Genomic DNA, 19,372 nt, shown 5'->3' on the forward strand with positions numbered 1-19,372 from the left:
TTCAGCTTAGGGAAAATTTCCTCATTGATTACTTTTTGTGATGTGCTTGTTCTTTCTCCAGAAATCTATTAGGTAGATATTGATTGTTTATGCTTGTTAATTTTTCTCTCATATTTTCCATCTCTTTGTCTTTTGCTCTGTGTTTTGGAAGATGTCTTATGCTATTTTTCACACCGCTATATTAGGTTGTGGTTGTTATTTAGCCCTTTTTATTTTTAATTTGGAAATTATATTTTTTCTAGTTTTTCAGCACTGTTTGCCTATTTTGCAGTTGCTTTTCCTGATCACTTAAAAAAATGGTTGTACCATTAGTTTGAGTCTCTCCGAGGATGCTAATTAGAATTAATAAAAAAGCTTCCTTTTAATGATCTCTATTTATTTAGCATGGTGGTTCTTATAATGTGGTCCTCTGACCAGCAGAATGAGCATCAAATACCTGGGAACTTGTTAAACACATAAAATCTTGAGCCCCAGATCTACTGCATCAGAAACCCTCAAGGAGGAATCCTACAGTCTGTGTTTTAACCAGCCCTCTAGGTGATTTTGATGCATGCTAAAGGTTGAGCCACGGAGAAGGCAATGGCACCCCACTCCAGTACTCTTGCCTGGAAAATCCCATGGATGGAGGAGCCTGGAAGGCTGCAGTCCGTGGGGTCGTTGAGGGTTGGACGTGACTGAGCGACTTCACTTTCACTTTTCCCTTTCATGCATTGGAGAAGGAAATGGCAAACCACTCCAGTGTTCTTGCCTGGAGAATCCCAGGGACGGGGGAGCCTGGTGGGCTGCCGTCTATGGGGTCGCATAGAGTCGAACACGGCTGAAGTGACTCAGCAGCAGCAAAGGTTGAGCCATGCATCTAGAATTTTTTAGAACTCTAAATTGCTAATGCATTCTTTTTTGTTTTCTTGTGTGATTATTTTTAATTTAGTTTTAAGCTTTTTTTGTTTGTTTGTTTGGTTTCAATGTGAATTTGGAATAGAAGAGAGATACTCGTGTATGGTTAGGCAACTTTATTGAAATAAAATCCAGTACTACTTTTTAAAGAATACTTTTTATTAAAGCACTTAGTTACCTTGAAGAAAGGACCCCATCTTTCTTAAATTAGGGAGGAAACAGGAAAAGTTCAGTGGATAGGAAGGTAAGTAAATTCATAGGTGTGGGGATCTTTTAATTTGGATATTATTTCAGCCAAAGCTTTGAGTCATAAGATAATGTGAAGTAACCATGTAATAAACGATCTAAGGATGAAAAAAATAGTTAAAAGGGATTGATTCCTTCATGTCAGATGTTGCTAGTTTTTAAAAAAATTTATTATTTATTTTCATTCATTTATTTTGGTTGTGCTGGGTGTTAGTTGCTGCTCACGGGCTTTCTCTAGTTACAGTGAGCACCACTCTTTGTGGTGCACAGGCATCTCGCTGCCTCTAGGCCCACGGGCTTCAGTAGCTGCAGCAGACAGGGTTACCAGTTGCGGCTCGAGGGCCCTAGAGCGTGGCAGGCTTCAGTAGTTGTGGTGCGTGGGCTTAGTTGCCCGACAGCCTGTGAAATTTTCCCAGACCAGGGATCAAAACATGTCCCCTGCATTGGAAAGTGGGTTTTTATCCAGCACACAACCAGAGAAGTCCTAGATGTTGCTAGTTTGGTGAGATGGTAGCTCCGAAATTTCTGTTTTTCTGTTTGCTTCACCCCACCCCCACCCCCACCCCCTCCTTCAGGCATGAGAGCAGCTTCGTCTTTAATGGTCTAGATGTATGACAGGGAAATTGGCCGCAAGAAAGGAAAAGCAATGTTTTTCTCTGGGCCACTTTTTCAGAAAGCATTTTAGTATCCTTAAGTGTCTTTAAAGACGTTGTAGAATCTTCCTTAGGCAGGGCTTCAGTATTCTGTTGAGTTGTTTTTTTTTTTTTTTCATTTCTTGATTTTTTTTCTTTAGCAATGTTAGTATATAACTTAGAAAAAAGAAAGTCAGGAAATTTGAGCAGCATGCTGTGGAACTCAAAGATAATCAGACATAATGCAGTATTTTATAATTGGTTACTGTCTTGTCCTAGTTAATTAGTTTGCATGTATTTAAGAAAGATTCATTGTATATAGCTTGATTAACAGTGTTTTTGATTTGGGAGCAACATGTTTGACTTAAACTGTGATCTGCTGGAGGACTAACTGCATATAGAAAAGAAGATAGATCATATATAAATATATGATTTATATATATCTGGCATAGTCTTATAATCTGTATTCCCCAACTTAAGATTTTAGTAATATTGCATTTATTTCAAGGACATATTTGGTCTATAGGGAAAACTCAAGATTCCTCCGAGGCCTTCTCATTGCCTGAGCTGATATAGATGGCTTATGTCCAGGGACATTTACTGGGGAATGGTACTAGGGTATGTTGCTTTGGGGCTTAAAATCTCCAGGCGTGATGGTGTCTTTGGAGCTGATCTAGTGATTCATTCCCATGGAGTCTTAATTCCATGGAGCTTGTGTTGTAAGAGGGGTCTCTGACCCGCTTACCCTTTAAGCCAGCTTTGCCCAAGACCTTGCTAACCGTTTTCTCCTTTCTTCTTTGGGTTGCCCTTTTTCAGCATCACAGTAGGAAGATCTAATAAGGCTTGTTTGTTGGCTTAGAGGAAACAGGTCCAGAAAGTTATTCATTTTACTTACAATGTTGGTCTTAATAATCTCTAAACAGGGTTATATAAACCCCAGGGGATATGTAAGATAGTCATTGGAATGTGGAATTTTTCTTTATGTTGTATGAATTTTTATCTTTTAAAATTTATGTTTTTTGTATACACTTTATAATTTATAGTAAATTAGTATAGTGGCTCTAATAAAGTCAACAGATGTATTAACATGTATTGAGGTTGTATACCTGAACATTTTTCACCGAGTGGGGTACGTAGTCAAAAAAGTTTGGTTGTCACTGGCCAAGGCAAAAGAAAATTTCTGAGCTGGATCATATGCCAGTTCAAAAGAAGACTACTTTATAGCTGGAAATAAAAGCCTTACAGGAATAGGGTGTGAATTTTCCCTGCCTTTTCTTTGCCTTTTGTACTTTCCTTTGGGGAGGTGGCAGGTAGTGTTACAGGGCAGAATCTGGGATCCTGTCACGTGTACCATGCATTTAAATATTCACTCCTGTGGTATATTGGAGCTGGCTCGTGCTAGTTGTGAGAACTGTTAAATTTTTAAGAATTTTCCAGTTGATATCCTGTTGTTAGCTCAAAATAGGCCATGGTGGGAGTATTTAATTAATGAAAATAGACAAATACTGAAAATTAGACTTCCCAGCTCACCCTGGGCCATTGTTAAACATTTTCTGGCACAACACTGATTATACATATTACCGATCATATATTTTAGTCTTTCTTTTTTCTATCTTCTTAACCACTTTTATTATGGATCTCATTCTTCTACAGGGTAAATTTAGTGAACAGAGAAGCACTGAAACTGGAGAGGGGAAGGTAAAGGTCACCAGAAACCATTGATAAGCTCTGTGATATTCCTAAATCAGTTCACTTCAGTTCATTTTAGTTCAACAGACATTTAGTGAGCACCTCTAACACTCACTGTCAGACACAATGAGTATGGGTATATAAAGAAAAGTAAATATGCCTACTAAGACTGCATTAACAAAACTGTTTTGTGTGTGTATATATAATTACGTAAGTGTATATATGTCTCTTTGTGTATGTGTGTGTGTATTTTGGTGATGGTAATTGTTTCAGTTCAGTAATTGTTTCTTCCGTGAGTGGGACAAAGTGTGCTTAAAGCAACACTTAATAAGGTTTTATCGTAGTTTGTTTCAGAGTAGGCACGCTGTGCACTCTTAAAGGTTTTATAATCTAGTGAAGACAAGAGGAAGATAAATGTCTTAAAATGATGACCTGTGTTCAAGGTCAAATATAGTAGTGTTTCTGTCCAAGACAACTAGCTTTTATTTCAGAGAAAAGCCGTCTTTTTTTCATAGAGCATTTTTGTGAACATAATTATATTTGCCTTTCACAGAAACCTATAATGCAGTACACTTAGTATTTATCAGTTTTACAGTCTTTATTGATTTTGCCCTATCCTTGTCACATTTCATCAGCCAGCAAATGTCCTTGTCTCTGCAATATTTTTCCAGTATGTATCTTTCTCTTTTCATTGTTCCCACTCTAATTAAGCCTCATATTACTTTTTTTTTGGCTCATTCATTCATGTATACCTCAAACAGTTACAGAGTGCCTACGCTTCCCCAAGAACTTTGCTACTTTGGAGAATATAGAAATGCATGAAATACAGCCCCTGCCTTTAAGGGCCTCGCAGACTAGGAGACTGCTGCAAGCACATCTTACCTGCCCAAGCACAAATCCATTCAGTACATAATGCCAGATGCAGCACATCTTACCTGCCCAAGCACAAATCCATTCAGTACATAATGCCAGATTATTCTTACTTGAGCACCATTGGAACTCCATTTCACCCTGCTCAGAGTCACTCCTGAATGCCTTTGGTGAGCTTCAAGATCTTCTGTAATCTGGCTCCCATCCACCTTTCTGGGTTTATCTTCAGCTCTTCTAGACAGTCCCTGTGCTCTGGCAAATCTGGGTTACTTGCTGTTGCCAGTTTGGGCTTGACTATATTATGTTCTTAATAGCTTACAGTGTTTCTTCTATGTTTCTACTGGAGTGTCTCTACATTTTCTTCAGCTTTATAGGTCTTCTCCTCCAGGCTGCGATGCATGGCTTGAGCTGGTTATATTGTGCCCCTAGAGTACTTCTCAAGGGCATTGAGTGATGACAGACATCCAGGGTATCCTCCTCTTCATGTGCACCCGCAGACTGCATTCTGATGCACACTGAGGCACTGTGTGAGCTAGCCTGCCCTGAGAGGTACTTAGTGACGTGCTCCCTGAGTTCACTCCCAGTGAGGGTCTTTCTTCCATCTTGTGAAATCCAGTAGCACTATTTATTGTTACTATTATGTACCTATGTAACCATTCTGGTAATTTTATATAGCAAATAATAAAAATAACATTTATCGAACATTTGTTATACGTCAAGCACTGTTCCTCATTATATGTTTCTTAATTCATTTATTCTTCATAGCAACCATATGGGAACAGATACTGTTATGATCCCTGTACATAATAAGCAGAAGCAGCTGGAGGCTAAGTACTTTGCCCAAGCTCACCCAGGAAGTAAACAGCAGAGCCAGGTTTGAATGCCAGCCTAGATCCTGTGCCCTTAGCCTATTTGTTATACTACGCCTATGATAGCTGGATTCTTATGATTCAGAACTGTGTTGTCTTCATTCTTGGCTATTGACTTAGGAAATAGACAACAAATGTTTGCCACATGGATGAATCAAGTGTATATAGATGGGTTTCATAGTATATAAGTGCAAAGTTTTGTTTTGCATTGTTTTTTGAGGAGTGGTGTGCGATAGGAGGGCTTGTGGCTTAGTGGGCTGCATTCTATTCTTTTCCTGATTCTTAAATGATAGTGTGCTCCATCATTCTACTTGGCTCTCTTCTCATTTTATACTGTCTAGTAATCTCATTTTTCCCCACTACCCCAGTAACTACCCATGTGCCCTGGATTCTAAATGCATTAGCAGCCTAGATATCTCTCCTGGGTGCCAGACCTGGCTGCCTCACCTACTGTAGATGCCCACTTGAGTGCTTTACAAACATTCAGGCTCAACATGTATAAAACCAAACTCTTCTTTCTTGTAATTGTCTTTGTCCTGTGACAGTCATGTGGTTCCCTCCCACCTCCAAATCAGATACCTGTTCCTGCTGCTGCTACCACTCAAAGCTTTCTGGAGTATGTCTTCTCATTTCATTCCTTAATGCCATATCTTTTTCAGACCTTTATTATGGATCTTTCATGAGGTGATTTCAGCTGTTTATTTTCTCTGCTATGATGCTTTGAGGACAGGACTAGTACCTCCCATATTATTTGAGAGGTCTGTTTCCTTGTTTAATTTCTATGCTAGTTTAGGAACCTTTTTGGGCCAAGGATCTTGGCCTTATTCCCTTTTTTTTAATTCTCAGTCTCTAGTCCAGTGATGGTATATAGAAGGCTCTTGGTAAATGTTGGTAATGACAATGGAACACGTTAAGTGAAGAGTGGTTGTGAATATATATACTAATATGTTTCACATATGTAGGTTCTAAGTGTTGGATAAGCTATCTATGATTTGTTGAATGCTAAATTATGCCCCTTTCCCCCTGAGCAAATGAAATTGAAATCTAAATGGGATAATGTGAAGTGCTTAGCACAATGGCTGATACACAGTAAGCTTTAAATTACTTTTTAGTATTGTAGCTAAATAAAATTTTTTTGCAAGTAATGTCTCAAAAATTGATATGCATTTTACTTAATTGACTATTAACAAAATCTTATTTTAAGTTTTTACTTATTTTCCATTGCTACAATGAATCATTAAGTAGAATTTTAATTGGATTGAAAGATGGAAAAGGAAGCAGTATAATCTTCAAAGAGTTTGTGTTTCTTTGGTTTTTTTTTTTCCACTGATGTTTATCTCAAAATATTTATTTTTTTCCCATGATTACATAATGTCTTCACACTTACTCTTTGCAGATGTACTTCTCTATTTCACAAAATTATTATGAGAGCCTCTTAAACATAATTAAGATTGTCTTAAGTCTTTGAAGTTCTGTGATTATGTTGGAAAAACTGGGAAGTTTTAGTTTGAGATTTAGGTTTTGGTTTTTGAAAAGTTCATTGATCTTGGAAACAGAACATGATATGTACTGCCACTTAAAACATGATGATTTTCTTCATTAATAGTTATGTGTATAGCAGTTAACAATCCAGCTTTTTGGTGGCAAATAGACCTGGGCTTGATTCTGGCTCTGCCTCTTGCAGCCTGTATAACTTTTGCCTGTACCTACCTCTTAAGGCTGTGAGTATTAAAGGAGATAATACATATATAGCACTCAGCACAGTGTCTGGCACATTGTTGTTGCCATTCAGTCGCCTCTGACTCTTTGCAACCCCATGGTCTGGCATATAGTAAATGCCAATAAGAGCATTAGCTGTTCTAGTATTCTAAATTCCAGCCTGGACACATTAACTATAATATTAGTTATAATGTGAATTTGGATTAAATATGAATGAAACTCTGTTTTTCACAGTTCATAGGAAATCCTGATGTATACTACTTAGCTCATATTGGGAATTATCTTCTCTTTAATGCCAGTCTTGTAAAGAAATTACAGTATATTAAAGCAACCTATTAATTTTTTTTTAAATCATTGCTTGGTAGTATATACAACATACACATTTCTTATAAAAATATTTTGTTTTGTTAATGGTTAGCCATTTTGGAGGAAGGGTGCACTATTCGTGTTCAAAGTATAGATATTTTAAAGCTGGAGAGGAAACTCAGACAAGAGATCTGGAAGGAACAATTGCAAAATCATTTTCCCTCCTTTTTGTTCTTCAATTCAAAAGTAATTCTTGGTAAGAAGAGTGTTTTTTTAAGTGAATTTGAACTCACACATTTTGACATTTACTGAGGAGAGACTCAAGATATATATGTAACTAGAGCAAAAATCTTAGTTAAAACTAAGAATTTGTTTTAGGATAAGAAATGGATTTATTTTAGTAGTTATAAATAAATTTATAATGACTTTCTTACAAATATTTGATAATTGTGATCACTACACATATTCATACGTATTACATTCATAGGGGATTATCAGTTTATAATCAATGAAAAGAATGAATAGATTTCCAGTGAAGCACTTTTGTCTTGGACTTCCCTGGTAGCTCAGCTGGTAAAGAATCTACCTGCAATGCGGGATACCTGTTCGATCCCTGGATTGAGAAGATCCACTGGAGGAGGGCATGGCAACCCACTCTAGTATTGATGCCTGGAGAATCCCCATGGACAGAGGAGCCTGGTGGGCTGCACTGCATGGGGTCCCAAAGAGTTGGACACAACTGAGTGACTAAGCACAGCAGAGTACTTTTGTCTTATTCCTTCATATATAGGTTTGTTCATTCATTCTTTTATAAAAACATTTGTTGAGGGCCTGTCATCTCCTAGGTTCTATGCTTGACATGGGAATTCAGAGCTGAAAAAGCCCTACCGCTCTCCTCATCTTAGTTAATTTACAGCCTGAGTGCCTGTTTGGGAGATTGTTATTTCAGTTGGAGCCAGGATCTCTGTGTGACTAGATGATTTTTGACTTGTCTCTGGTCTACTTCTCTTCTCATTTGCCACAAATGCTCTTCCAAATATTTCCCATTTTCAATCTGTCTATCACATTCCACGTTTCTTCACCCTGAAAGGTTGTTGTTGAACCACGCAAAGACGTCAGGATCCTTAGCCTCTGGAGGAGAAGAATTCAATCCAGGGCCAGAGACGAGGCTTGATCGCTCAGAGCTTTTGTGTAATAAAGTTTTATTAAAGTATAAAGGAGATAGAGAAAGATTCTGACATAGACATCAGAAGAGGGTAGAAAGAGTACACACTTCCTAGTGTTAGCAGTGGAGTCACATACTCTCCAGTGAATCCAAAGAATGTCTGCTGCTAAGTCACTTCAGTTGTGTGCGACTCTCTGCGACCCCATAGATGGCAACCCACCAGGCTCCTCCGTCCCTGGGATTCTCCAGCCAAGAACACTGGAGTGGGTTGCCATGTCCTCCTCCAATACATGGAAGTGAAGAGTGAAAGTAAAGTCACTCAGTCATGTCTGACTCTCAGCAACCCCATGGACTGCAGCCCACCAGGCTCCTCTGCCCATGGGATTTTCCTCACCAGACCTGCTCCCATAATTTACATTTTAAGATAACAGAATTAGCCAGAAGGTTTAATCCAGAGACTGTCCTCAGGCAGGATACATTATTGTTAAATGATCCTAAGGAATGTAGAGGAAAAAAAAAGTTTGTCCTTTCTTCCTCCTTGAGAATTCCAGACCCCTCTCTCCTTGGGGACCCCTGGACTTCTTATCAACCTGCGTAGGAAATGACTCTCTCAACCCCTAGCATGTGATCTTGCCTCCTATTCAATTTGAAAAATGGACTTTTCCTTGGTAACTTGTTTACTGTCCTCTCCCTGTATCATTTGTATCTTCCTGTGATCATCATGATTACGTTCCTCTCCTTCCTCAGGGAAAGAGATTTCAGACCCGATACTTCTACCTGGACTCTTGATCCTCCATTTGCTGCCTTTTCTAGGATTTGACTTATACATTCCTTTTGTTATCTTCAGTTTATCTTTACTCATTCTTTCCCCGTGGTCTAGAGAGCTCCTCATCTCACTCATACACATCGAAAAGTATGAATGTGTATTTGTTGGGTGAGTGAATGAATCAGCAGATCTTCGTTAGCCCCTGGGTCCCCTCAAGCTTCTGCCCCCTCCGACTTTCTGGTTACAGCCATACTTGAGAGAGTTGTCTACACTTGCTGTATCAGTTTACCCAATTCTCGTTTGCTTCTCGACTTCTGTAATTTGACTTATTACTATGCTGTTGAATTTCCTCTTGTAGTTATCAACTATCTGCCAAATATATATGCTCTGTCCAAATTGCTTGATTCTACTTGATACCCTGCTATATTTGATACTGCTGACCACAGTGGCTGACGTGTTAGAGAATCTTTATTTGTTTGGCTTTTTTATCACTCTATCTTGATTCTTCTCTCTTTCTCCAACCCTTTCAGTTTCCTCTCTAACTTTTCATATTGCTCCATTCCTATTTTTTAACATTTTTCTCCCTTATACTTAACATGCCTTCCCTTTGTCTTTATATACTGCTTCTTTGTCATCTGTCTCTTTTTAAAAATCCAGAGCTTTATTTTCAGTAGTTTGTTCAGCATCTCCATTTGGTGTTCTACAGATCTGTCAGATTTTAATCATTGGAATGGAACTCCGTAATTTTCTTCCTCTCCTGAACCTTCTGTTCCTGTATTCTTTGATAAATCACTTATATGCTACCATTACTCATGTCAGTTATCTATTGATGTGTAACAAACCACCCTAAGCTTGGTCATATAAAGCAACAACTATTTTATTTTGCTCACGGTTTCTATGGGACACAAATCTGGCTAAAGCATAGGTGGGATGGTTTGACTTTGTTCTACAACATTTGGGGCTTCACCAGGGAAGATTCAAATGGCTGGGGACAGAAATTATCTGGGACTCTTCATTCATATGCTTGGTCCTTAGACCGGGATGATTTGAAGGCTGAGCTTAGCTGGAATTGTTGATTGGAGTACCTTTACCTGGCTTTTCCATATCACATGGGCTTAATCGCAGCATGGCAGCCTCAGTGCAGTTGGACTTCTTATGTGACTGCTCAGAGCTTTGAGAGTTAATGCCCCACTGAATGAGGAGGAAGATGTATGGCCTTTTGTGATCTAGTCTTGGTCATCAGGCCGGGTTCTGGTTCTGAAGTACTCATGTGCTTCCCGGATTCAAGGGGGAGGAGGCATAGACCTCACTTCATAATGGGAGGGGTACTAGTAAATATGTGGCCATGTTTTAAAAATATCACACCACATCTATTGGTGTCCTAATTTAGAAACCTTGATATTATCTTGTCTTTAGTTTCTTCAATCCCACTCCACTTTTATATATCTGTTACTAAGTGCTGGCCTTTTTAAATTTGGAAGTATCTCCTTTTCTCCATTATCATGAACATATGTAAGACTTTTATTACCTTTCACTTAGGAGTTTTCATAACCTCTTCAGTTCAGTCAGTTCAGTCACTCAGTTGTGTCCGACTCTTTGCGACCCCATGAATCCCAGTATGCCAGGCCTCCCTGTCCATCACCAACTCCCAGAGTTCACTCAAACTCATGTCCATCAAGTCGGTGATGCCATCCAGCCATCTCATCCTCTGTCGTCCCCTTCTCCTCCTGCCCCCAATCCCTCCCAGCATCAGAGTCTTTTCCAGTGAGTCAACTCTTCACATAAGGTGGCCAAAGTATTGGAGTTTCAGCTTTAGCATCATTCCTTCCAAAGAAATCCCAGGGCTGATCTCCTTCAGAATGGACTGGTTGGATCTCCTTGCAGTCCAGGGGACTCTCAAGAGTCTTCTCCAACACCACAGTTCAAAAGCATCAATTCTTTGGTGCTCAGCTTTCTTCACAGTCCAACTCTCACATCCATACATGACTACTGGAAAAACCATAGGCTTGACTAGACAGACCTTTGTTGGCAAAGTAGTGTTTCTGCTTTTGAATATGCTATCTAGGTTGGTCATAACTTTCCTTCTAAGGAGTAAGCGTCTTTTAATTTCATGGCTGCAGTCACCATCTGCAGTGATTTTGGAGACCCCAAAAATAAAGTCTGACACTGTTTCCACTGTTTCCCCATCTATTTCCCATGAAGTGATGGGACTGGATGCCATGATCTTTGTTTTCTGAATGTTGAGCTTTAAGCCAACTTTTTCACTCTCCTCTTTCACCTTCATCAAGAGGCTTTTGAGTTCCTCTTCACTTTCTGCTATAAGGGTGGTGTCATCTGCATATCTGAGGTTATTGATATTTCTCCTGGCAATCTTGATTCCAGCTTGTGCTTCTTCCAGTCCAGCGTTTCTCATGATGTACTCTGCATAGAAGTTAAATAAGCAGGGTGACAATATACAGCCTTGACGGACTCCTTTTCCTATTTGGAACCAGTCTGTTGTTCCATGTCCAGTTCTAACTATTGCTTCCTGACCTGCATATAGGTTTCTCAAGAGGCAGATCAGGTGGTCTGGTATTCCCATCTCTTTCACAATTTTCCACAGTTTATTGTGATCCACACAGTCAAAGGCTTTGGCATAGTCAATAAAGCAGAAATAGATGTTTTTCTGGAACTCTTTTGCTTTTTCCATGATCCAGTGGATGTTGGCAATTTGATCTCTGGTTCCTCTGCCTTTTCTAAAATCAGCTTGAACATCTGGAAGTTCACGGTTCATGTATTGCTGAAGCCTGGCTTGGAGGATTTTGAGCATTACTTTACTAGTGTGTGAGATGAGTGCAACTGTGTGGTAGTTTGAGCATTCTTTGGCATTGCCTTTCTTTGGGATTGGAATGAAAACTGACCTTTTCTAGTCCTGTGGCTAGTGCTGAATCTTCCAAATTTGCTGGCATATTGAGTTCAGCACTTTCACAGCATCATCTTTCAGGATTTGAAATAGCTCAACTGGAATTCCATCACCTCCACTGGCTTTGTTCGTAGTGATGCTTTGTAAGGCCCACTTGACTTCACATTCCAGGATGTCTGGCTCTAGGTGAGTGATAACCTCTTAATTAGTCTTTATTATCTCTCCCACTTGAATTAAATAGTGATTCCTTACATTGACTGTAGGATAGTTCTTACTACATACAGGTCTATGTCCAAATTGCTTAATTTAGCTCTTAAAGGTTGGTGGTGATGGTTTAGTCACTAAGTCGTGTCCGACTCTCACGATCCCATGGACTCTAGCCCGCCAGGCTCTCTGTCTGTGGGATTTCCCAGGCAAGAATACTGGAGTGGTTTGCCATTTCCCTCTCCAGGGGATCTTTCTGACCCAGGAATCAAACCCAGGTCTCTTGCACTGCAGGCAGTTTCTTAAAGGTTGTGTCTACCTAAATTTCCACTCTGTGATTGACTTAGCTTCAGCTTCTCCTTTGCATTAGCTGTCTTCTTTGTTTTGTTTGCCCAGTTCCTTTCATTCTTCAAGTCTCATGTTGGCAGTTTTCTTCCTCTTCTAAACCTCCTTCCTCTCTGAAGCCTTTTTAGTGGCTTCACATAATGTCAATGTCACTTCTTTCTCATTGGTTCATATGGTTATCTCCTGCCATTAGAATGACCATAACTTTCACAAGGTCAGGGACTATATCTTAAATCATCTGCCATTATTGCCTGTCCTATTATATACTCAGTAAATGCTTGCTAGGCAACTGAAAACAAATTTCGCTTTGGTCAAATTCTCTAAATATTTGAATGAGTTACTGGACTTTCTAAAATGTCTATAAAATTACCAAGGAGTCATTTTTGTCTTGGGAGAGTTATGCTCAGAGAAGCTTTGAAGTTAGGGAGTTTACATTCTGTGTGTCAACATTTTATTTCAGTTAAATCATATACAACAAAACCAAAAACCTTATACTTGCAATATTATCATTGTGTGCCAGAATTTAGGGAAGTGAACAAGGATTAGATTTAAAAGAAGCTTTGATAAGATTAAAGCCTGTGAGAATAAAGTTGAAACCAGAACAGTATTGTTTTCGTTTGAAGCATTTGAAAGTTTCAGTTTTGGCCTTGAAAAAGTTCACGTTACAGATTTTGTTCCAGCCTATTTCTGTTTGGTCGGAAACATGTGATGCTTCGCTTTTGGCAGCTGCGCTGTGTGAAAGGGCTGGGGTCAGCACTGCTGTGCAGAAATGGGTCAATGAGCGTTCAGATGAAAGCGAAAAAAACTTTTAGAGTCTTTATTTATTGTTGGTGTAATAAGACAAAATAATTATAAGCTTGAACCTCTTACTGTCCTTACTTCCTCCTTCATCTCTCAAATGCCTTGCCAAATTAACCACATCAACGAATTTTACAGAAAATGGATTGCTGTTTTAAATAGTTCTTTAGCTATTATTCTTAAGAAGCTTCTTCAGAAAGTCTTTCTCTGTTGTCCTCCAAAAGGACATAAGTCTCCTTTGTATGTCTATAAAAGTCTGAAATGGCCATTTAAGAGAGCAGGCAGCATGTTCTGCTTGAGTGAGTGATAAAGTACAGTAACCACCTGATTTTCAGCTGAGCTGGAAGGAAGAACTCTATCCTGCTATTTCTTTAAAAGATGATTTTATCACTGTCAGGACAGATAACAAGCTAGGATTTTTTAAGAGCAATAAATGACAGGTTGGTTTATCACTTGTGGCTTTTAAACAATGTAACGTTCTTAAATTAAAGAGAGAAAGTACTCAGGTAATCTTGGGAAGCAGTTTCCATGCCCTGCGTGGGAATATGGTTGCTCTATGTTTAGATTTTTCCTGAATAAGATAAGACACATATGGTTTCTCCAAACCCTGGAACAGCCTTGCTCTCAAATTTGTGCTGGAATGTTATCTGGAATGTGATGGGGCTCTTTGTCAGTCACCATGGAAACTGACCAAAGCTCTATCTAGTCCTATTCTTTGGGCTATTTGGGGTGACTTAAATAAAAGATGACCAGCAAATGTAATCCTATTCCCCACATATATATTTTCTTTAAAAGTTATTAAAGATACAGCTTACTAAGAGAGAAAAGGGTATCTGTATCCTATTTTTATTAGGCTATTTAAAACATTCTGTGCAGCTGAAGACTATTCTGGCCAAGGAACATTAATGAAAACGCTCATTTTGGATGGGCATAATTCCATTGGTTTGTGATTTTGTCTTTTGGCCTCTGTGCTTATATATGCAATAGAATAACAAATGCTGAATTTCCATTTACTGCTTAGTGATGGAGAGGGACTTGTCATAGATTTTAAGTCATGTGTATTATATTATATGGTTGCCAAGTGAAACGTGGTTTATGTTGTACAGAGATGGACGAGTTAAAGGCATCTGTGAGCAATTAAGATAATTAAGTATTCAGGTATTATAGACATCTAATAGTACATCTTCTGAAATGACCAGTTTGTAGCCAAAGTTAGGGAGGACTTTATATTTATGGTAATCCTTAGAAGTCTGAGCTTTGACAGTCTCTTTCCTCAGTGGGAGACTGGTGAGCAGAGGAGTATGATCTGAACAGAGACTATGGGGATTTGCCTGATGCTGACAGAAGAGCCTTTTAAAATTTTTATTTATTTTTTAAATTAATTTTTATTGGCTGTAGTTGCTTTGCAGCATTGTGTTCAAAGTCTTTTTTAAATAGTTAATTTTAGAAATTGAGGTGAAATTTACACTAATAGTGTTATGAGCCACACTGCCTGCATTATTCCATATTCAAAGGTTTATTCCGTTTTCAAGGTCAGACTCAGAAAAGGTAAAAATGGAAACTTGAATTGTTGAGGCTCCTCTTGGTTATTTCAAATAACATGATTTCCTTTAATGTTCAAAACAGTCTATCTATAGGAAATTAAAATACTCAATGCTTCTACAGATAGAGATACTTTGAATCATTCATTCAAGTACTTACTAAGTACTTATGTATTGAGTACTTTTCTGGGTCCTGGAGATATAATGATAAAAAAGTCCACAGTCCTGTTTTAAAGGAGTTTACAGTCTGGTGGAAGAGATACAATAAATAAATATATACTTTTAGGTAGTAGCAAGAGTTATGAAAGATAATAAAACAGTGTAAGGAAACAGAAAGTGATGGGAGGTGCTGTATTAGATTGGGTTGTCAGGAAGGGACTGTCTAAAGATGTCAGAGCAGAGACCTAAGTAAATTGAAAAACTGGGCCTGGGGAAGAGCAGAAGCCCTGACATGGACTCCACTCGGATTGTTTAAAGAATACCAGGAAGGTCAGTGTGTCTAGAGTGGACCAAGGGAGAGGGTGGCAGAGTCACGTCATGCAGCCTTATAAGCCATGGTGGAACTCTGAACTTTTTTTTCTGAGTATGATGTCAGTTTTTAAACCAGGGCAGTGACATGATCTTATTTCCTTTTTAGAAGGATGCAGCTGCATTGTAGAGCATAGACTATAGGGGAGTAAGAATGGAAGCAGAGAGACTTGCTAGTAGCAGTTGCAGGAGTTGAGGCTAAAGATGATAGCTTGCACTGTCATCTGCCTTGGTGGTAGCTATGTGCTGTGCTTTGTCATTCAGTCATGTCCGACTCTTTGCGACCTCACAGACTGCAGCCCGCCAGGCTCCTCTGTCCATGGGGATTCTCCAAGCAAGAATACTGGAGTGGTTTGCTATGCCCTCCTCCAGGGGATCTTCCAACCCAAGGATTGAACCCAGGTCTCCCTCATTGTAGGCTGATTCTTTACCATCTGAGCCACCAGGGAAACCCAAAAATATTGAAGTGGGCAGCCTATCCTTCTTTAGGGGATCTTCCCAACCCAGGAATCGAACCAGGGTCTCCTGAATTGCATGTGAATTCTTTACCAGCTGAGCTACCAGGTAAGCCCTTGGTGGTAGAGTTAGTGTTAATTAAGTACTTGGGTCCGAAACCCATCACTTGAACTATATCATCATCCCGAACTGAAACTTGGGATTTGGGAAAATGGTCTTATATCAAGTAGGACATTTTTAAGATTGTGATAATGGAATGCATGTATTTTAAGACTTATCCAAATTGCTAAAGCCGTAGAGAGTTAAAAAAAAAAGACATTGGTTTTAAATGTTCTAATTGGTATAGCACATTGGTTTTAAGCAGTTGTCTACTTGTTACTTTATTAGCCATTTCCCCATACTTTCTTTGGCTTAAAATAGTGGAAAGCTTCGTTCTTTTGGAAGTTCTCTAAGGAATTAAAAAAAAATCATGTCAGGATGAATTGGGTACTGACTAGAATGGTTAATTTCCAAAAGTTACATAGCATAGAAATTCTATCATGGTAGGGACAATTTGAAAATTAATAGATGCTGGTGATAATAGGATAGAGGGGGCTTGTTTATGAACAGAGTATTTTAGTGAGCAAATGCCAGCTGTGCATGACTAAAGGTGGCATTCATCCAGGCAAAGGATGTTTTGGGGGAAATTTGTGTACTTTTTTTTTTTAACAGCAGAGAGACTTTTTTTTAGTTAGACTACTGGTCTCTTTACTTTTACAGAGGATTAAGTTTCAAAGGAAGGATCGGACCACTCTGGTGGGATGAGGTGGTGGTGGAGGACATATTTGGAATCAGAGGGATGTTTGCAACAATACTGGGCTAGAATTTCCCTAAATACTATATTTCATAGGCATTTGACCAAATGTTCAAGGGCTAAATCTTCATATTACTTGTTTTCCTCCATTTAATGAGAATGATTGAGCTTAATTAGCTCCCAATTTTGTATTTACAGTGGTCACACCACAGAGCTTGTGAATACTTTGACAAACTTTTTTCCCCACATTATAGTAATAAATAATACCTGTTTTGAGCATCAGATCTTTTCAAAAGTAGTTTGGTAGTAGAAATTGTTTTTGTAATGGAGAAAAAAGGACTAAAGATTGTTATAAGTAGTCAAAAGAAAAAGGGAAATATAAGAGTCTGCAATACGTCTTTTTAAAACTTTTTTGACTGTGCCACACAGAATCTTGTTAATAGTTCCCTGGCCAGGGATTGAACCCATGCTTCTTGCAGTAGAAGTGCAGTCTTAACCACTGGGCTGCCAGGGGAGTCCCTGAAATGTTGTCTTTTTACAAAAAGTATTTATTAGTTTATTTTTTGGCCACTCCATGTAGCTTGTGGAATTTTAGTTCCCTGACCAGGAATCAAACCTATGCCCTATGCAGTGGAAGCTTGGAGTCCTAACACTGGACCTCCAGGGAATGCCCCTGAAATGTCGTTTTTAAAGGAGGAAATTAAAGTCAGGAAAGAAGAGACCTGCCTGGAAACAAGTCCTGTAGTTGGAACTTGAGTAATCCACCTTTGACAGAATCCCCTGCAAAGCTGCTACTTACACTTATGGTCCTTGAATTAGGGCTCTGACATTTTCATATTTGCCATGGAAATGATTGTGATAATAAATGATGCTTTATTTTTATACTTGACTGGATAGAGAATATGGAAGCCAGATGTTGTTTTAAGTGTGTATCTTCTGAGACTGCAGGGACTGTAACATAGGCAATAGTAAACTGAAGGCAGCAGAGTGGGTGTTGTGGAAGCTGGTAGGGCAGGGGTGGGACAGATAACCTCTGGTTTTTCTTGGTAACTCTTGGTTTTGGTTCTGGCTAGGTTGACTGATTACATCACATGGTCTGTGGTTTTACGATTGATGTTGTGAAACTGGAGAACCCAAGGCATTCCTTTAAAGTGTGTTTAACTGTCTGCTTTATGTCAGACTCTATGGTAGGTATTTTGAATAGAGTTGTGAATAAGACAGTTCAAGTTGTTTATTTACCTCTGTGCTAAGTACTGCAAAGGAGAAATCCTGTTGTTAGGGAAGCATGTAACAGGATGCTGATCCTAATCTGAGGGCTCAGGGAAGACTTCCCTGAGGGAGTAACAGCAGTTATATCTTCTTTCCAACAACCACCATTGCTCTCTTTCCCAGTACTCTGTTCTACTTTATTTTTTCCAGTTTCAGTTCAGTTCAGTTCAGTTCAGTCACTCAGTCATGTCCAACTCTTTGCAACCCCATGAATCACAGCACACCAGGCCTCCCTGTCCATCACCAACTCCCAGAGTTCACTCAGACTCACGTCCATAGAGTCAGTGATGCCATCCAGCCATCCCATCCTCTGTCGTCCCCTTCTCCTCCTGCCCCCAATCCCTCCCAGCATCAGAGTCTTTTCCAGTGAGTCAACTCTTCACATAAGGTGGCCAAAGTACTGCAGTTTCAGCTTTAGCATCATTCCTTCCAAAGAAATCCCAGGGCTGATCTCCTTCAGAATGGACTGGTTGGATCTCCTTGCAGTCCAAGGGATTCTTAAGAGTCTTCTCCAACACCACAGTTCAAAAGCATCAATTCTTCGGCACTCAGCTTTCTTCACAGTCCAACTCTCACATCCATACATGACCACAGAAAAAACCATAGCCTTAACTAGACGGACCTTTGTTGGCAAACTAATGTCTCTGCTTTTCAACATGCTGTCTAGGTTGGTCATAACTTTCCTTCCAAGGAGTAAGCGTCTTTTAATTTCATGGCTGCAGTCATCATCTGCAGTGATTTTGGAACCCAAAAAAATAAAGTCTGACACTGTTTCCACTGTTTCCCCATCTATTTCCCATGAAGTGGTGGGACCAGATGCCATGATCTTCGTTTTCTGAATGTTGAGCTTTAAGCCAACTTTTTCACTCTCCACTTTCACTTTCATCAAGAGGCTTTTTAGTTCCTCTTCACTTTCTGCCATCAGGGTGGTGTCATCTGCATAACTGAGGTTATTGATACTTCTCCTGGCAATCTTGATTCCAGCTTGTGTTTCTTCCAGTCCAGTGTTTCTCATGATGTACTCTGCATGTAAGTTAAATAAGCAGGGTGACAATATACAGTCTTGACGTACTCCTTTTCCTATTTGGAACCAGTCTGTTGTTTTCCAGTTTAATAACTGTTATTGCCCCAAAATTCTTACTTTTCTTCTTCCTTTGTGTCTCCTTCTCCAACTCCCCTACCCCATCACCCCCATTAGAATGAAAACTCCTGGAGAGCAAGGAGCTTTGTGCCAGAAAACCCTGAATTGAAAGGAACACGGAGAGGTAGACGAATGTAAAAAAGGCCAGTGAGGTGGCAGTCAGTATGAGAGGGAGAATAGCAGCCTTGGAGACCATGTCAAGGATTTTAGAAGTTTAGAATTTATCCTAAGGGCAGTGG

General features: G+C 39.3%; 1 protein-coding gene across 4 annotated transcripts in view; it reads left to right on the forward strand.

Moving 5' to 3' along the window:
• Nucleotides 1–19,372, forward strand: part of NUBPL (nucleotide binding protein like) — a 408,788-nt gene that overhangs the window by 5,316 nt on the left and 384,100 nt on the right. The window lies entirely within an intron of this gene.

Source organism: Bos indicus x Bos taurus, chromosome 21, assembly GCF_003369695.1.
Source record: "Bos indicus x Bos taurus breed Angus x Brahman F1 hybrid chromosome 21, Bos_hybrid_MaternalHap_v2.0, whole genome shotgun sequence".
Taxonomy (NCBI): domain Eukaryota; kingdom Metazoa; phylum Chordata; class Mammalia; order Artiodactyla; family Bovidae; genus Bos; species Bos indicus x Bos taurus.